Source organism: Cryptomeria japonica, chromosome 5 (genome assembly GCF_030272615.1).
Source record: "Cryptomeria japonica chromosome 5, Sugi_1.0, whole genome shotgun sequence".
Taxonomy (NCBI): Eukaryota; Viridiplantae; Streptophyta; class Pinopsida; order Cupressales; family Cupressaceae; genus Cryptomeria; species Cryptomeria japonica.
This window is the reverse complement of record NC_081409.1, coordinates 805,378,446-805,398,721: the sequence shown is the minus strand read 5'-3', so window position 1 is coordinate 805,398,721 and position 20,276 is coordinate 805,378,446.

Here is a 20,276-nt window from a genome sequence, read left to right as displayed (position 1 = left end):
ATGGATAACATTTTTTATCAAAACACACGTTCAATTTTGACAACTAGGGTTTTGAATGGATTAACCATTAAGTTTTGTAAGGAAATTAAACTTGTAAATGAAAAGTATGCAATAATTTTTAATGTGAAGCATGTAAGACGTTGGGTTCACCAAAATGTAATGTGGTGAAAAGTGATGAGAGGAGACCAAGTGGAAAGATTTACCCTCCTCAAGAAAGGAGTGAAAGTTTCACAAAGGATTCCCTTCAACTTCTCATGCACATTACATTTAAAAGAGGGGGGTGGAATTCACTAGATCCAAACTCAATAGAAAGAGATTGAATGCTAAATGAATTGACAATGATTTGGAAAGTAAAGTAACCCTCTTTTAAAATAGACAAGTTGAATTAAGAGAATTGAGACTAAGTGTAAATATGACAAAGGAATGATTATATCTTGAGATAGAGATGTGGGATGAAGTTGTGCACCTGGAATACTCTTTATTACTCATGACCTCAACCCTTGGAATTACACCACAAAACTCAAAAATACTTCGGTTTAGCTTCCAATACCTTGTTGATTAGGTTGAACGCACTAGAATACTAAAGGGGGGGGGTGAATTAGTATTCCCACTTAATTAAAATAATAAACCTTTTTTACCAAATATCAAACAAACTTGACTAAATTAAAACAATTAATGCAGAATAAACAAGAACACAACCACAAGATGAACACTGAACTTTGTACATGGAAAACCCAAAATAGGAAAAACCACAGAGAATGTTGATTCTCATTATATAAACATCAGTTAAGGTGATTTTTACAATGGGTGGCTCACTACCAGTTTGGCTCACTATCGGTGGGCTCACTGCCAAATTACAAAAATGGTCAGATTGCTCACTATAGATACAAAAAGGAAATGACTAACTGCCAGAATTATCACTGCAATTGAAAGGGTTGAGCTGAGAAAGTTTGCATCTCCAAAAGCATTAAATCAGTTCCAAGTTAGGGTCATATTACAAATCTCAGACTTTACAAAAGATTCGGGTAGAGATCTTTGCACCACTGTTCTGCGATAGGTCCGGTAAAGGACCACTGCACTACTGATTACCTTCAATATCTGCAACTCTCACATACACTGCTTCTTTCATTGCCAACTATCTTCCACACATCACACACACTCACTCTTGATCAATTCGCTTGTCTTCTTCATCACACATGAACATATATATATATACCGAAGGGTAGCAATATGAAATAGTGTGTTGGGAAAGCCCAACACATTATCAATAAGCTTGTGTCAGCCTCTACAATACTTTTAAACAATTCTTTTACGTACTTCCAATTACGAAAGCATATACTGTGATTGCCAGAAAAGGGCAAGGGTCATCCAGACCCAAGAGAATGGACCTACCACCATAATATTAAGCTAAATATCTCCAAGATGTAGACTCCACGCGTACCAAGGAAAGAGCAATCACAAAACTCGAAGAGATACTTTTGATAGATACAAAAACTACAAACTACTAACACCGGGACACATAACTGATACCAAGATCAACCAGAATTCCTAACACCAGGATATTGGGGTCAATGGGAACTCAATGGGACCTCAAAATCTCATCATCCAAAGTTGTCCATGTTGCATAATAAATTCTAACCAAAAACCGCAATACTTGAACTGCACATACATATCTAGAACACTTTGCATAACATACATAACATACATGACTCGTCCGGACTGATATTTGGGCCTGCATACACTTTCCAGTATAGAATCAGATAACTGATTTGACATCAATGATAACATTATTCAAACAAGTCTAACAATATCCCCCTGTGTCATTAATGGAAAAACATATTCAAAACATGACTGTGCCAACTCCCCATTACTCATGCAATTCCTGAAAACTATAATCCTTGAATTCATATTCATTTTTCCTTTCTCCCCCTTTTTGACATCAAGGAAAAAGGATGCCACTGATGAAAAAAAAAGAAAAAAAATAGATATATACAACCAAAAATGTGAGTCTTACACAAAGAAATTTTTAGCTGCTCTTCTTCGGAAATATAAGCTTGTACTTTTCCTTCAATTCCGGAAGGACTTCCCAAGAATGTATAGCCAATTTGATACCCACTGAAAGGATTTTGCACTCAACCAACAATTCAATAGAATTTAAAAATCTATTCAGAGCAGTTGGATTATGCTCATACTCTACTGCATTCTCAAGCAAAACTGAAAAAGTGTTCTATCTTAGCTTCAACAATCTCCTTAACTTTCCAAAACATTCTCACAATGTCTTATTTATACCTTTTCAATTAAAGAATCTTATCCTAAAGAGAATTAACTCTTTTCCCCTGCTCACCATCCTTATCATTTAGAAAGTCAAAAGATTTACCTACACTTGTTAGTTCAACTTCAATAGCATCAATTCTACCTTTGTACTTCACAACTATTATCGGCCAAGAGATACAATATCTACAAATTATGCTAGCACTATAGATACAATCTCTCAATTGATCTATGCAATTTGACAAATGCTTTTGAGAAATAGAACATTCATTCAAGAAACTTTTCATATCCAGGCCTTTTTCTTTAGTTGACTGCTCAGACATTCTTTCTTTTAGGACCTCAATCAACGATATTGGAAGCAAATTACGAACATCTTCTAGACTAATATTGTTCTGGATCAGGTGCTTTATCAAATTACTCTCAATTATGTCTGACTCAATGAAGGTCAGTCATTTCACACCAATCTTTTGAATTCCATCTGCACTGACAACCAACTTTAACAAATTAGACTCATCGTCTGAGCCTCCGGCTTCCTACTCATTCACTTTTAAAACTCCTTTGGCAGTAGGGGATTCCGAATCATCAATTATCACATCTTCTATCTTTCTTTTATTTGACTCCAAAACACCAATAGGAATAGATTGTCTCCTTTTCTTCTTTTTGGAAGATGATTCTCCAAAAATAGAAGAGAAAGAAAGAGAAACTGGGCCAACTCTCCACAAATCCATAAATGATTTAAAATAATTATTGCAAATCTCCTCTCCATTATTCAAACTATTCAAATATATATAAAAATTTATTGCAATCGACACACCGGATTCCCAAATAACACCATCTTTTGCTAGAAGGGATTCTAAATAGTAAATTACTAAAATCACAAGCAATGACCCATACCGGAAAGCATAATTTTTCTCTTTTGTCATCTTGATATTTTTTAACAACAATTCTTTCATTAATTCACACAAGTCAAATGATTTGTTCTCCATCACAAATATATATGTCATATACACTACAATTGTCAAGGTGGCTCCTTACCTATTTCTGAAATAGACTTTGTAAGAGATGTCATAGGCAACATACCTCACTACCAGGTTGATGATCATATTGATGATTAGAGCTTGTTGATCACCCTTCACGTCGGTTAGGGCTTCCACTTCCCTATTTAAAATTAATTTCTTTGCCATAACTTCTCCATTGTCGCACAAGCTAATGATCCTAGAAATGATTTCCTTCGTAATTGGATAGGGTTTATCCAATATGATGCAACTATCTTGCACACGACTAAGGATTACTCTGATTACCTCTACATTGTTGAACCAAGGGAACTTGGTCCACAGATTAAGACCTTTGCCTTCTAACTCTTTGACCCTCTAGAATTCATCATCCTTCAAACCTACTTCAATAACTCTGATCTTCTCCAGACTAAACTCATCCAGGAGCACTTTGTCCATAATCTGAAACTCTTCACTGCTAGATTCTCTAATGATCATTTTTCCTTCCATGATTACTCTTCACTGCTCAATTTAGTGTTGCTCTACTATTCACAATGATCTCAAGCAAATATAACTGATATGAAAGAAATGAACTTAAGAACTGATACTTATCTTACTAAAGATACTTCAATAGGGTTTTATCATTAGAAATTGTCTTTAAATGATGTCATCATGATTCCTTTGATTACCAGATACCACTCAATCACTGTCATGCCAGATTAGTGGCATGATCCATTCAAACAGGGAGGCTAGAAGATTTTTCTTTTAGATCAAAACTCCCCCTGACCCGAAGCTCTAAGGTTAATTTCTGGAGGAAGAGGTGCCTGCACCGGAATCTAATACTTCAGGCTCACTTCCTTTGTTCTCAATCTTCTTTATCCAGACCAAGTTTCCCTTCTTCTTTGATTCATAATTCTTCATTGCACTCTTTTCAATAGATCTTTCCTCATTTCCTTTCCTACATTGGTTAGCATAATGTTCGGGTTGATTGCACTTGAAACAACTAGCAATTTTCTTCTCAAATATTATCGAATGAGATATGTATCTGCATTAATTGGCCTTGTGTCCATAGATATTGCTATTGTAACAATATCATTGAAAGTTATAACTCTTCTTGTTTGCAACAACCAGGTTATAATTTTGATTCACAACATGATTCCTACAAAGACTTGCCTTATGTCCAAACATCTTGCAACTATAACATTGACTGCTTCTATAGTTCATTGTCTTGTGTCCAAATTTATTGCATTTAAAATAATAGCCATTAAAAGATGGGTACCTTTGTGCATTGGGCTGTCAAATCAGTAGTCTTCTTGCATTTGATTCCCGAATTCAGGATTTCTTCTCATCATCTGACTTCTTCTCTGAATCAACTTTAACTTCCTTATTTTCTTCTTTAACAATCTGATCTGGGAACACACCGGTTTCATAGCCAAGTTCAGTTTTGTCTTACTTAACTTATTGCATGTCGATCAAATCTTCTTGGAGCTTGTTGCTATCAAGGATCTTTTTCTCTGCCTTTAGATTCTTCACTTCTTGCTCAAGCTTTTCACATTCTTCGGATTTCAGCTTTAATGTCTCTTTCAAGAACTCCCATGTCTTATCCTTTTCCTCCATCTTTTGTATTAGGTCTTTTATTGTCTCATTTGCTTGATTCAACTAATTGTTAACCTCCTTATGTCTCAAATTGAATTTCTGGTTTTTCTCTCTCAACTTCTATACACATTCATTAATCTTCACACTCTCCTTCAATTCTTCATTATCTAATTCAACAGTTTCCAAATCTTCAAAGTTTGTCTTCAACTCTTCATCCAAGTATATAGGTGCCATGGCTCAATCAACATGGATCTCCCTCAAGCAATTAGGCTTTCCAAGCAAGGGACCAAAGCTTTGATACCATCTATTGATTAGGTTGAAAGTACCAGAATACTAAGAGCGGGGGGGGGGGGGGGGGGGGGGGGCGTGAATCAGTATTCCCACTTAATTAAAATAATAAACCTTTATTACCAATTGAAGCTATCTTCAAAATATCAAACATACTTGACTGAATTAAAAAAGTTAATGCAAAATAAACAAGAAGAACACAACCACAAGATAAACACCGAAATTTGTACATGGAAAACCCAAAATGGGAAAAACCATGAAGAATGTTAATTCTCAATATATAAACACTAGTTAAGGTGACACCAATTAAGGTGATTTTTACAATGGGTGGCTCACTATCGGTTTGTCTCACGACCGGTGGGCTCATTGCCCTAAAAGGCTCACTACCAAATTACAAAAAATGTCTCACTGCTAGACTGCTCACTACAGATACAAAAAGGAAATGGCTAAGTGTCAAAATGCTCACAACAATTGAAAGGGTTGAACTAAGAAATTATGCATCCCTAAATGCATGAAATCAGTTCCAATTTAAGCTCATATTACAAATCTCAAACTTTATAGAACATCTGGTTACAGATCTTTGCACTACTATTCCGCAGCAAGTCTGGTAAAGGACTATTGCACTGTCGATTACCTTCAATGTCAGCAACTCTCATATACACTGCTTCTTTCACTGCCAACTATCTTTCATACATCACACACACTCACTCTTGATCAATTCAGAGGGTAGCAATATGAAATAGTGTGTTGGCCAATCCCAACACATTATTTATAAGCTCATGTCATCCTCCACAATACTTATACACAATTCCTTTACATACTTCTGATTAACAAAGCATATACCGTGATTACTAGAAAAGGGCAAGGATCATCTAGACCCAAGAGAACGGACCTATCATCATAAGATTAAGCTCAATATATCCAAGATGTAGACTCCACACATACCAAGGAAGCCACGATCACAAAACTCGAAGAGATACTTCTGATAGCTACCAAAACTGCAAACTGCTAACACTAGGACACCGAGATCAATGGGACCTCAAAAGGTCATCATCTAAAGTTGTCCATGTTGCATAATAACTTCTAACCAAAAACTGCAACACATGAACTGCATATACATATCCATAATACTTTGCATAACATCCATAACATCCATGATGTCCAGACTGATATCCAGGACTGCATACATTGTCTGATACAAAACCCGATGACTAGTTTGACATCAATGACAACATTATTCACACAAGTCTAACATACCTTCCCTCCAACATGGACACCTATACTTGTGAGATAAACATTACATTAAATATAATACATGACCGAAAACGAAGAGGCACCTATTGCCTCCTCCATACTCCCACTTGGAGAAGCCCATAGGTCATTTTTTTCCACTTTCCTAAGTTGTTAAATATCTTAAACTATCCATCTATAAGTGGGGAAAAATAATTAAATATTTATGTTCACAACCCACTTTTATTGCTACTAGTGTAACCCATCAACCCTTATACATGTATTGCAAACAATGGTGAGAAATAAATATTACAAATTATTTTCTCAATACATCCTAAGTGCCTTAGGACACTTTCCAAGGATGTTGGAACCATGTTATAATATTTACAAGGTAGATGGGACCTTAATTCTAGCATTATACTACTTTACATCATACATTGTAAATACATCCTTAGGAATCACAAACAAGGGAATAGCATCCCTTGACCATCCATGTACCTTTTGAATCTTCACCGTGCTCTCATGCTCCAACAAGACACCTGCAAAAGCAACCATGACAACCACCATCAAGCAAAAAACTCCTCACATCCTCCAACATACCACATATAGAAGAAAAATGAACATGCCAAGGTGAACCATATCAACTGTCATTGGAACCTACATAAATGGTGCAGGAGCACCTAGTTGAGTAAAACTCCCATTTTTGAGTTTTTTTGTTTGTAATATCTTGTGATAGGTTGATTATGTTCTTTTAGGTTGTTATGAGTCATGTGTAGTGGTTTTGATCTCATTTTGGGCTTAAGAGATCAAATCTTGCATTTCAGGCTTTAAGTTGACAACTTTTGGAAAAAAGTGCAAAATTGCTAAAAAGGTCTTCTAATGCTTTCAAAAGGATTGAAACATGTTTTATAAGTGTTTTTAGGCATGTCTAAGTTGATTAGACAAGTTGACAAGGTTAGATTGTCAAAAATGCCTTTTTGAGCAAAAAATGTTGTCATTTGGCTAAAAAAGTTGTCAAAATTGTCAATTTTTGTGTTTTTCCTGAAAACACGTGGTTATGGAAGCCTCATGTCCATACTAAGCTTGATAACCACCTTTTTGGACTATAAAAACACCTCTTTTTCTTTCAAGAGGGTTGGTGATTGTTCAAACAAGAGTTTCTTCAATAAAATCATGAGATAATGGCTTTATGACTAGTTTTTGTATCTTTTAGTGCAATGATCCGTACTGAAGCTTCTTAATCCATACTGTACCTTTGGGAAAGTGTGCATAGTACTTGTATAATTCTTTTTATTTTATTTTGGCATTGGTTTCTTCTAAAAGTTTGATTTTACAAAATTATTTCCAAACTGTGTGCTTGTTGCCCTGTCAAGGGTTTGAAGCTCCAAAATGACTCCACTTGACTAATCCATGCTTGGGATCCCACAATATGGATTTAGTCAAGTTTTAACTCATTTATATATTGTACATATGCTTTGTTTTAAGCCAAAATTGTGGTTGGAAGAAGAACTTGAGTGAATACTAGGCAAATATTGATTATTTGGCTGGTAACATGATCAAAACTCAAGATTTGCACCCAAGAGGAAGTTGGAGTGAACAAATGCATGATACAGAGGTCTGGAAATGTGGCCAAGTGTGTTGAGCTTCATCTTAGTCTATTGGAATAGCTTGTTCTTATAAAACATTCTCATTTTGTAAGCAAAACAGTGAGTTCACTGTTTTTATGAATTGTGTCACCAAAATGCTCATTTGAATGCTTCAAAGCATACTCCAAGTCTTGTAACTGAGAAGGAAATGTAATAGGAAGAATATTTAGTTTTTTTCAGACCTCATTGAGGTGTATTTCCAATTCAAATTTTTCATTATGCAGGTCAAAAATTGTAGCAGCAGTTGACTGGTAAAAGGGCAGCAAATTGACAGTGATAGGGGCAATTTTACTATTTGCTCACTTGTTTGCCAAGTGTTTGGCATTATGTTTGTATGGAAACAATAGGGGAAGCCTCTAATTGGTGTGGTAGAAGTTCTAAGTTAGTTTGGAGACTTGATGAGAGGAGTTGGAAAGACTTCTCAATGTTCTTTGGTCTAAACCCTACCAAACCCTCCAAAAGTGCCTAAAATGGCGGACAACCCTCATATTGCCATAACAGTGGCCTAAACCATGAAAATCAGTTAGCATATACCTCTAAACCATCAACCAAGTCAACTTTGTGGAAGGTTTTGTCCATCATTTAGCAGAATAAGCAAAAAAGCGCCAATTAGGCCTCCACGGCTAGTAGCCCTTTTTGGTTACATAACACACAAATGACAGTTTTGGTCAAAATGCTCAAACCCGATTGTAAGGAGGAGTTGGGGGCTTGTGAAACCTTAGGAGAACAATCCTAAATAGTGATAAAAATTCCAAATAGAACCTTGGATATTCTATAGCCCCTTTTAGAGGTTTTGGATCCTTGGTTGCCTAGTTGAGTAAGCCAAGGCTATGGGCCTTAAACTAAACTTTGAGCATCAAAACTAGAGTAAAACCTTGCTGCCCTTACTTGAACATGAAAAAGAATCCTAAAGCACCCTGAAACAGAGGGTTGAATACTAAAGAACAAAGATTAAGGGTGTGTAGATGGGTGGAGTGAGAAATTTGAGTAGATTTCGAGCATGGGAGTGAGCCTTCACCAAAGGGGAGTTTGTTAGGAAAGTGATATATGAGTTGCTTGGTACTATAACCACAAGAAGGACTTTATAAACATATACAGCAGACTCAACAAGTCTTTGGGTAACAAATTGAACCTTTTGAGCAAATTAGCCTTTTGGGAACTTACCTATCAATCTCCCTATCATAGTGGTATCAGAGCCAACAAAAGATTCAGGAGGAAAGGAACATTAGGAAAACATGGTGACTAATGCAAATCTGGCCAAGAAAGTTGAAGATCAAGAAGAGGAAAATAGGGCACTCAGAGAGAGATTAGATCAACTAGCAATTAAACTAGCTGAAGTAGAAGTCAAAACTAAAGAAGTCTATGATAAGGTTGGAGATCAGGGTAAAATGATGGCAATAGAGGATGAAGTCCCCATTCCCGACCCTGTCATTGAGCAAGAACCATTCTTGAAATCCTTGAGAGATATGAGTGGTAAGACCTTAGAAGGAGTGGCCCTTTTCAGTAGGAAGATGGATCTAGATGCTCTAATAGAGTGGATTGAAGGGTTAGAAAACTATTTTGAATGTGATGGAGTGACTGAAGAACAAAAGGTTAAGGTGGCAAAATCAAGGCTGTGAGGGGCAGCCTTACCTTGGTGGAAGTTCATCCAAGAGGAAAGGGTGAAAGAAGGTAAGCAACCACTAGCCACCTGGAAAGCAATGGTAGCCAAAATCAAAGAGACCTGCCTTCCTAAAGACTATGAGATACAACTTCACAAGAAAAGACAAAACTTGAGACAAAAAGACCTATATGTCAGTAGCTACACTGAAGAGTTTCAAAATTTGTGCATGAGATCCAGAGTAGTGGAGGATGAGAGCATAAAAGTGGCAAGGTACTTGAATGGGTTAAGGTGGAGCTTCTAGGAAGAGATGAGCTTGTTATACCCACAAATAGTACACAAGTGTTATCAATTGGCACTTAAGGTGGAAGAGAAAGGTAGGAGAAAGCAAGAACAAAAAAGCAGAGGAAGAGGTAGGGGAAGAGATGGTAGAAGCCATAGAGGTAGTTTTGGGGGAAGGAGCATAGATCAATGATCCCAGTGAGAGTCTAAACTTATTGAGAAAAGTGGGGATTCTCAGAGCAAACCCAACTATAGGGGTAGGGGATCAAGCAACCCGAGTAGAGGTAGATCTAATGGACCAGGGAGAGGGTCCTACTTCTCAACCATGAAGTGCTATAACTGCCAAAATTTGGGCCACCCTGCCTATAGATGCCTAGAGAAGCCTAGTTCATCTTATGGAGGTGAAAAGAGGGTAAACTATGTTCAAGAAGATGGAGGTAATACCAGAACTTCAGCATTAAACAACCTAGCTTCAGAAGATAGTGAGAGCTTGATGATCAAGAGAGTGTTAATGAAGAAACCACATAGTACAGAGGCCTCATAGAGAAGTGCATTGTTCAGGATTAAGTGTAAAATCATGGGAAAGGTGTGTAAGGTGATCATAGATTTAGGATCCACAGATAACATCATATCAGAAGAAGCAGTAAGAAAATTGAAACTACCTAGGATACAACACAAGGAGCCATACAAAGTCACATGGTTGAATAAGGGACAACATGTGTTAGTAAATGAGCAAGCCTGGGTAGATTTCCACATAGGTGGATATGTAGATAGGATCCTATGTGACATCCTTCCTATGGATGCTTGCCACCTGTTGTTGGGTAGACCATGGCAGTTTGACCAAAAAGCACAACATGATGGGGAAACAAACTCTTATTCATTTCAGAAAGATGGAGTAACCTATCATATTCAATCCCTCATTGAAGAAGGAGAGAGCAGCAACAAATTACCTAACATCTTGTTAGTGAATGAGAAAGAGTTCATAAAAACACTAGAAGAAGGTGAAGGAGTAGGATTTGCACTCATAGTGAACTCCAAGGAAGAAAAGGTAGAAAAGAAAGTTGAGATACCATATGAGGTACAAAAAATCCTTGGTAACTTCAAACAAATAATCAATGATGGTACACCTGCAACCTTACCACCTCCTAGAGCCATTAGCCATCAGATTGACTTCATACCCGGAGCCTCTTTGCCCAATAAGGCAGCCTACAAGATGACCCCTGAACAAAACAAAGAGGTAGCAAGACAAATACAAGAACTCTTAGACCAAGGGCTGATTAGGAAAAGCATTAGTCCTTGTTCAGTACCTACTGTGTTGGCACCTAAGAAGGGTGGAACATGGAGGTTTTGTACAGATTCCAGAGCCATAAACAAGATCACCATCAGATACAAATTCCCCATACCTAGGATAGAGGACTTGATGGATTGTTTGGGGGGTGCACAATATTTTAGTAAGATTTATTTGAAGAGTGGTTACCATCATATAAGAATCAAAGAGGCTGATGAGTGGAAGACAACTCTCAAAATAAATGAGGGTCTCTATGAGTGGCTTGTCATGCCTTTTGGACTCTCTAATGCTCCCAGCACATTCATGAGACTCATGAATGAAGTTTTACATGATTTCATTGGCAAATTTGTTGTTGTGTATTTAGATGATATTCTTATTTTCAGCAAGACTAAGGAAGAGCATTTGCAGCATTTAGCTAATGTTTTGAAACAGTTATCTGATGAACAGCTAACCATTAATCTTGAAAAATGTGATTTCTTGAAGCGAGAACTGGTCTATCTTGGTTTTGTTGTATCAGGAGGCAATCTCAAAATGGATCAAACTAAAGTTGCAGCAATAACTAGTTGGCCAACTCCTAAGACAACCAGTGATGTCAGAAGCTTCCATGGCTTGGCACAATTTTACAGAAAGTTCATCAGGGGATTCAGTGAGATTTGTGCTCCAATGTTAGACACCATCAAAGGGGGTGTAAAGGTAAAATTTCAGTGGACAAGTGAAGCCAGTAAGGGGTTTGAGTTATTGAAAACCAAAGTAGCTACTCAACTAGTGCTCATTTTACCTAGTTTTGATAAGCTTTTTACTATTGAATGTGATCTAGCAATATTGCAATAGGAGCTGTTTTAAGTCAAGAAAATAGACCAGTTGCATTCTTTAGTGAGAAGTTAAATGATGCAAATAAAAACTACTCTTCTATGATTTAGAACTTTATGCATTAGTACAAGCACTTAGGAAATGGAGACACTATCTTCTTCCTAAGGAATTTATTACTTACACAAATAATCAGGCACTCAGTTTCTTGAACTCACAGGATAAACTGAATAATAGGCATGCTAAATGGGTAGAATACTTACAAGCTTACACTTTTACTCTTAAGAATAAGAAGGGTCGATTGAATAAAGTAGCAGATGCTTTGAGTAGAAGGTTGTTAACTATTCATGAGATTCAAGTTCAGAGCATTGGTATTGATAGTTTCAAAGACATGTATCCTACTGATGATGATTTTGCTGAAGCTTATAAAGTTTGTCAAGATTTTGAGAATAATTTCCATGGTGCACATGCTGATTTCACTTTGCGGGATGGTTTGTTATTTAGGGGTGGATAGTTGTGTGTTCCAAAGGGCTCTATGAGAGAGAACCTCATTCAAGAGAAGCACAATGGGTACTTAAGTGGCCATTTCGGTCTCAACAAGACCTTAGAGTTGGTTTAGAGGTTCTATTATTGGCCTAAGATGCAGAGGGACATCAAGAGGTATGTTGAGCAATGCTTGGTATGTCAAAAAGCCAAAGGTAATTCCTCTAATGCTGGTTTATATTAGCCTCTTCCCATTCAACATAGGCCTTGGGATTGCATTAGTATGGATTTTATGGTAGGATTACCTAGAACTCAAGTAGGACTTGATAGCATCTTTGTAGTAGTTGATAGATTTAGCAAAATGGCTCACTTTATTCCTTGTAAGACAACACATGATCTAAGTCATATTGCTTATTTGTTTTTCAAAGAAGTTGTTAGAATTCATGGTTTGCCTACTAGCATTGTTTCAGATAGGGATGTTAAGTTTCTTGGCCATTTTTGGAAAACATTGTGGAAGAGATTAGGTACTAATCTCTCTTTTGGTTCAGCTTATCATCCACAAACTGATGGCCAAACCAAAGTTGTGAACAGGTCTCTTGGAAACATGCTTATGTGCTTGACAAAGGAATATGGGCATAGTTGGGATCAGCTCATTCATCAAGCAAAATATGCCTACAATGATAGTGTTAACCGGTCTATAGGTAAAAGTCCATTTGAAGTTGTTTATGGTATGCATCCAAGGGGTATAATGGAGTTGTGGGCTATCACTAACTTGCAGCATAAGAGTGGAATAGTAGATGAAATGGCTCACTCCATGAAGAAGATTCTTGAGCAAGTGAGACAAGCTCTCCAAGATACCTCTCAAAAAGTCAAGCCAAGAGTGGATGCTACAAAGAGAGATGTTAAAGTCTCCATAGGTGATTATGTAATGGTTCATTTGAACAAAGCAAGGCTACAAAAGGGAGTTCCAAGCAAACTTCAGATGAGGAGGATAGGCCCTTGCAAGATCTTGGCTAAGTATGGGTCTAATGCTTACAAATTTGATTTGCCTACTAATGTTTCTTTGTCCCCCATTTTAATGTTGCAGATCTGATTGCTTTCAAACTTTTCCCCAAGCAGAACAGGTTCTACACTCCAAGATTTCTCAAAAAGACAAGGAATCACACCTACATGGAGCATCTCATCAAATGGAAGGAGAATCCTATCTCAAAGGCCACATGGATACCTAAAGCTTACTTTTAGAAAGTTGGCATACTTTCTTCTTTGTTGCCTCAAGGAGTCACATGACTTCTTTGTTTTGGGGGGAGTATGGTGCAGGAGAACCTAGTTGAGTAAAACTCCCATTTTTGAGTTTTTTTGTTTGTAATGTCTTGTGACAGGTTGATTATGTTGTTTTAGGTTGTTATGAGTCATGTGTAGTGGTCTTGATCTTATTTTGGGCTTAAGAGATCAAATCTTGCATTTCAGGCTTTGAGTTGACAACTTTTGGCAAAAAAGTGCAAAATTGCTAAAAAGGTCTTCTAATGATTTCAAAAGCATTGAAACATGTTTTATAGGTTTTTTTAGGCATGTCTAAGTTGATTAGACAAGTTGAAAAGGTTAGATTGTCAAAAATGCCTTTTTGAGCAAAAAATGTTGTCATTTGGCTCAAAAAGTTGTCAAAATTGTCAATTTTTGTGTTTTTCTTGAAAAAATGTGGTTATGGAAGCCTCATGTCCATACTGATCTTGATAACCACCTTTTTGTACTATACAAACACCTCTTTTTTCTTTGAATATGGTTGGTGATTGTTCAAACAAGAGTTTCTTCAATAAAATCATGAGATAATGGCTTTATGACTGGTTTTTGTATCTTTTAGTGCAATGATCCATACTGTAGCTTCTTAATCCATACTGTACCTTTGGGAAAGTGTGTATAGTACTTTTATAATTCTTTTTAGTTGATTGTGGCATTGGTTTCTTCTGAAAGTTTGATTTTACAAAATTATTTCCAAACTGTGTGCTTGCTGCCCTATCAAGGCTTTGAAGCTCCAAAATGACTCCACTTGACTAATCCATGCTTGGGACCCCACAATATGGATTCAGTCAAGTTGGAACTCATGTATATATTGTACATATTCTTTTTTTTAAGCCAAAATGGTGGTTGGAAGAAGAACTTGAGTGAATACTAGGCAAATATTGATTATTTGGCTGGTAACATGATCAAAACTCAAGATTTGCACCCAAGAGGAAGTTGGAGTGAACAAATGCATGATACAAAGGTCTAGAAATGTGGCCAAGTGTGTTGAGCATCATCTTAGTCTATTGGAATAGCTTGTTCTTATAAAACATTCTCATTTTGTAAGCAAAATAATGAGTTCACTGTTTTTATGAATTGTGTCACCAAAATGCTCATTGGAATGCTTCAAAGCATAATCCAAGCCTTGTAACTGAGAAGGAAATGTAATAGGAAGAATCTTTAGTGTTTTTCAGACCTCATTGAGGTGTATTTCCAATTCAAACTCTTCATTATGTAGGTCAAAAAGTGTAGCAGTAGTTGACTGGTAAAAGGGCAGCAAATTGACAGTGACAAAGGCAATTTTACTATTTTCTTACTTGTTTGCCAAGTGTTTGGCATTATGTTTGTAGGGCAGAAATAGGGGAAGGCTCTATTTGGTGTGGCAGAAGTTCTAAGTCAGTTTGGAGACTTGATGAGAGGAGTTGGAAAGACTTCTCAATGATCTTTGGTCTAAACCCTACCAAACCCTCCAAAAGTGCCTAAAATGGTGGACAACCCTCATATTGTCATAACAGTGGCCTAAACCATGAAAATCAGTTAGCATATACCTCTAAACCATCAACCAAGTCAACTTTTTGGAAGGTTTTATCCATCGTTTAGTAGAATAAGCAAAAGAGTACCAATTAGGCCTCTGCGGCTAATAGCCCTTTTGGTTGCATAACACACAAATGACAGTTTTGGTCAAAATGCTCAAACCCGATTGTAAGGAGGAGTTGGGGGCTTATGACTCCTTAGGAGAAAAATCCTAAATAGTGATACAAATGCCAAATGGAACCTTGGACAGTGTGTAGCACCTTTTAGAGGTTTTGGATCCTTGGTTGCCTAGTTGAGTAAGCCAAGGCTATGGGCCTTAAACTAAACTTTGAGCATCAAAACTAGAGTAAAACCTTGCTGCCCTTACTTGAACATGCAAAAGACTCCTAAAGAACCCTAAAATGGAGGGTTGAATACTAAAGAACAAAGATTGAGGGTTTGTAGATGGGTGGAGTGAGAAATTTGAGTAGATTTCGAGCATGGGAGTGAGCCTTCACCAAAGGGGAGTTTGTTTGGAAAGTGATATATGAGTTGCTTGGTACTATAACCACAAGAAGGACTTTATAAACATATACAGCAGACTCAACAAGTCTTTGGGTAACAAATTGAACCTTTTGAGCAAATTACCCTTTTGGGCACTTACCTATCAATCTCCCTATCAATAAATCTCTACATGAACATAAGCATTAGATTTAAATGATAACAAAGTCTCTAAGTAACTACCTTACTCATACCACCTGGAATAGCAACCACAACAAATTGTAATTCATCTAAGCTAACCATACCTTAAACCAAGGTAAACCAACATAGATAAAATTTCATACTATCAACATATCAACTCTAAACCTGCAATCAAGTCTTTGTATATCCAAGGTCTCCTATCTCAAAGAAACATACCAATGCACAAACGACCACAAAAAGGGCCAACTAAAGTCTGCATCACCACTGAAACAATCTCTTGGATATAGAAAAACCACATTCGAGTCATCCCACTAAAATCAATAGGCTATACACACCTACAAACTGTATAACTCATAGATCCAAATCTAATGAAACATGCAAACTCATTATTATATTAGTAATTAGGAAACAATAATATCATAGAGGATAAACAAACATATATCCAAAAACTCCCACTACATGAGTAATGTCAAATCTAAAAAATATCAAAGCATATAAAGTCTATCTACAGTAGTTCACATATAAGATGTGGATAACTCTGCTATCACATAGTGTCAAGGAAACATACATGACCTAAAAATACCGCAACCAAAAAAAGTGCAATACCTCTCTCACCATGAGTCTCCATAACTTTCCCAAGTTATTCACACTCAACCATGTGTACACAAACATCCAAGAAGAAGAACAAGATCAAAGAGAGAACCTGCAAATCAAAGCATATCCTTGTCCCACACTAACATGTACCAAGTTGTGTAATATAAGATCTTCTTCACCTTCCCAAACTGAAAGGATACCAACATCTAACATTAACTCAAATGAAACATTTTAGCAATAGATGTAAACCTGTCATACCAAATTTGGATCAAATAAACCATCCATCCTCATAACAATGAGAATCATGCCCAAAGACACAAACTATTTCTTGTACCTCTCCAAATAAGTCCTCAAAACTATATACATAGCTTAAGACCAACAATAAGGAGAATAATAAAAAGCCATAAAATAATGCATTCTCTTCTTCAAAAAGTCATCAAAACTTCTATATTCAATACTTATTCACATGACAAAATAAAGAATGCATATGATAACCATATGGGCTTTACTTCTTAATTCATTAACCTGTTGAGTATACCAAGAGTTGGAAACAAGGTTGTCAAGTGCTAACAACACCAAGCAATAAAGCTCATAATAAATCATAATCTTCTCTTCAGGTCCATAATGGATTGACATCCATAACTAGGTGTAGGATCCTTGATCTTTCTACTAAAATCCTCATCAAAGAGACACCACCTCAACACACGATCCTAAAAATATGAGATATCATAGCCTCACCCAAGTCTCTCTATTCTCCATGAGCATAAACAAATTAATCCATGCTAACTTCAAATATGATCTTGTAAAATCATGAATCTCCAAGCAAATGATTAATATTCAAAACCAAGCAGAAACAACACCACCTCACCAAAGACTCAAGAGTCCTCCATGGCACTAAGATTTTACCATAACCATCCATCATCAAATGATGAATCTACATCACTACCAAAGATCCCACTGAACCATGCAACCAAGCTCTCTAGGCATTATGACAACCATCTCTTAAATGAAGATCCTCCATGGCTCCAACACGATCAAAGAATTCAACCAAGAGCTCCCAAAAAGGAAGAGTCAAACCATGATCTCCAAACCAAGAAGATACAACTACACATACTTTGTCAATAGAACCAAAGATGTTAAACTCTTATTGCAATCTAAAGGAAGAATCCAAGAGCTCTGCATGACACCAACACACATTGCAAAAGATCATTCATCTTCTAATCAAATATTGTCCATGGCTCACAATACACTACAACCACAACAACTTGGAACTAAAATATTGAAACAAAGAAGATAGAACACATAATGTGACTTCATAAAGTTCCTATTGAAAGTGATATCAAGTTATGCATGCCATCATGAAGAATCCACTGAAAATAAATAGAGCTTCTCATGCACCATAAGTTACTATTAAGATTTAAGTGATCAACTATAACAGATACTCCAAATAATCATTTTCTCATTGCAATCAAAATTCCAATGTAATAATGGTGACCAAAAAAAAGGTCTACCAACTGAATCCTCATTAGACAATTTACAAGATTAGCACATATGCAACATCTCAAAGAAGAAATACATAATCGGTGCTCCAATCTCAAATAACTGAAAGATTCAACCCCACATCAATATCATGCATAATAAATATTATGAGGCATAACATGTGGATTTCCAAGACTCAAACACTAGAATCAATGCTAAATCCAATTTTCCAAATGAACCCACATAGAAGTAACCATAGATCAATAAGAACCTTCCAAGCAACCATGCATACCTATAACTTTCTCCATCAAAAATAATCTGAATCTAGTCACACCATGGTTTTTAGTTAACATATAAAACCTATAAAATCATCTCTGTAAATATAAAATATATTTAAACATCCAAAAATTCACATTATACATGTCACATGAAATAGCCAAAAATAAGAGATCACTGCAAACCAAGAAAGGAAAGGAAAGTTGTCTAGGAGCTTAAACTATATGAAGCATTTCATCTCCACAAATCTCAAAGAGTTCAATGGCTTATCTTCTAGTTATTTTATGTAACCATGGACTAAAATCATGAACCCAACATAAGCACTCCATTTTGTAGTTCAAACAATTGGTGCATCTCCATGTGACTAGGATGTCCATACTCATCCAACATGAACACCTTCTCACTACACATGATCACAAGGTAAAGAAAAAAACCACCAAAAAAGAGGATACATACATATTATCAAACTTCATAAAGATCCATAAGCATGAACAACTCCATGAAGATCCATAAGCATGAGCTTCAAATGCCCAACATAGATCACATTGATAATATCCATGGTTTCCAATCTCACAAATTTGCAAACTAGTGTTAACTCGCAAAACATTCATTAAATCCCCATAAGCCTTTCAAAAACCTTTAATTCCTTCTAGATGATTCCCACAAGCTTTGCGAGCTAAGAAACAAAAACTAGAGGAATACCCAGAATTAGTAACCTTTAGCTCTGGTACAAAATGTTGGGAAATAATCAGGTTCAATAACAAAGATGGTAAAAATCAATATCTATCTGATAAAACAATCAAAGGATACGATTCAAGGCTTGGATAGTAGCAACATAAAATCTGAAACTCATATGCAAATCTGAAAATTAAGTTGCCTCAATTGTGGAAAACCCATGATTATATCCTTCTTCTTTGTAATAACAAAAATAACCTATTAACAATGCTTAGTCAACATATTTTATGTGAACTTATAACAGACATAAATAATTATTAATATTGACATAAGATAGTAGTAATAGGGCATAAATAAGCAACATAAAACATGAGTTACATGGAAAAATCTCCACCAAGAAGAGAGGACAAGCTTGTATTAACAACAATGAATGTGCTTACAATACAATCTCTTCCATTCTCCTCTTTACCTCTGCCATAGCAACACCTATGCACATGTGTATCACCTCCTTGTGTCCCCCATCCATCCTTTATTTCTATAGGTAAATCTACATTCAATTGTTTTCCATTTTGTTACACATAAAATCTACACCCAAAGACTAAATTTATAGAATGGCAAGAGCTCCAAAACCACCAATAAAAGTTTCCAAAGAAGACTCTTCATTACTCATTACCATAACCCTTGGAATGCCTCCACATAACTTGAAAATGCAAAATTTTAGCTTCCAATACCTTCCCTCCAACATGGACAGTTATACTTGCAAGATAAACATTACATTAAATGTAATAAATGGCCAGAAACCAAGAGAAACTTGTTGCCTCTTCCATACTCCCAATTGGAAAAGCCCATAGGTCACACTTTTTCCACTTTGTTTATTCATTAAATATCATATTATAGACATCCATAAGTGGAGAAAATAATATTAAGTATTTGTGTTCACAAATCACTTTTATCGTTGCTAATGTAACCCATCATCCCTTGAGAATGTATTACAAACAATGGTGAGAAATTAATATTACAAATAATTTTTCCAATACATCTTATGTGCCTTAAGACACTTTAAAAGGATGCTATAACTATGTCATAGGATTTACAAGGTATATGGCACCTTAATCCTAACACAAATTCTATGATTAATGGGAGTAAATCAAGATAATTCAAATTAGGATATCAAAACTTAGAATGTGAGATAAATCAAGAAATGTATGAAAAACACCATAGGAGAGGTACACGACAATCATCAATTAGTGATTCCAATTCATCATTCAATATTCAAA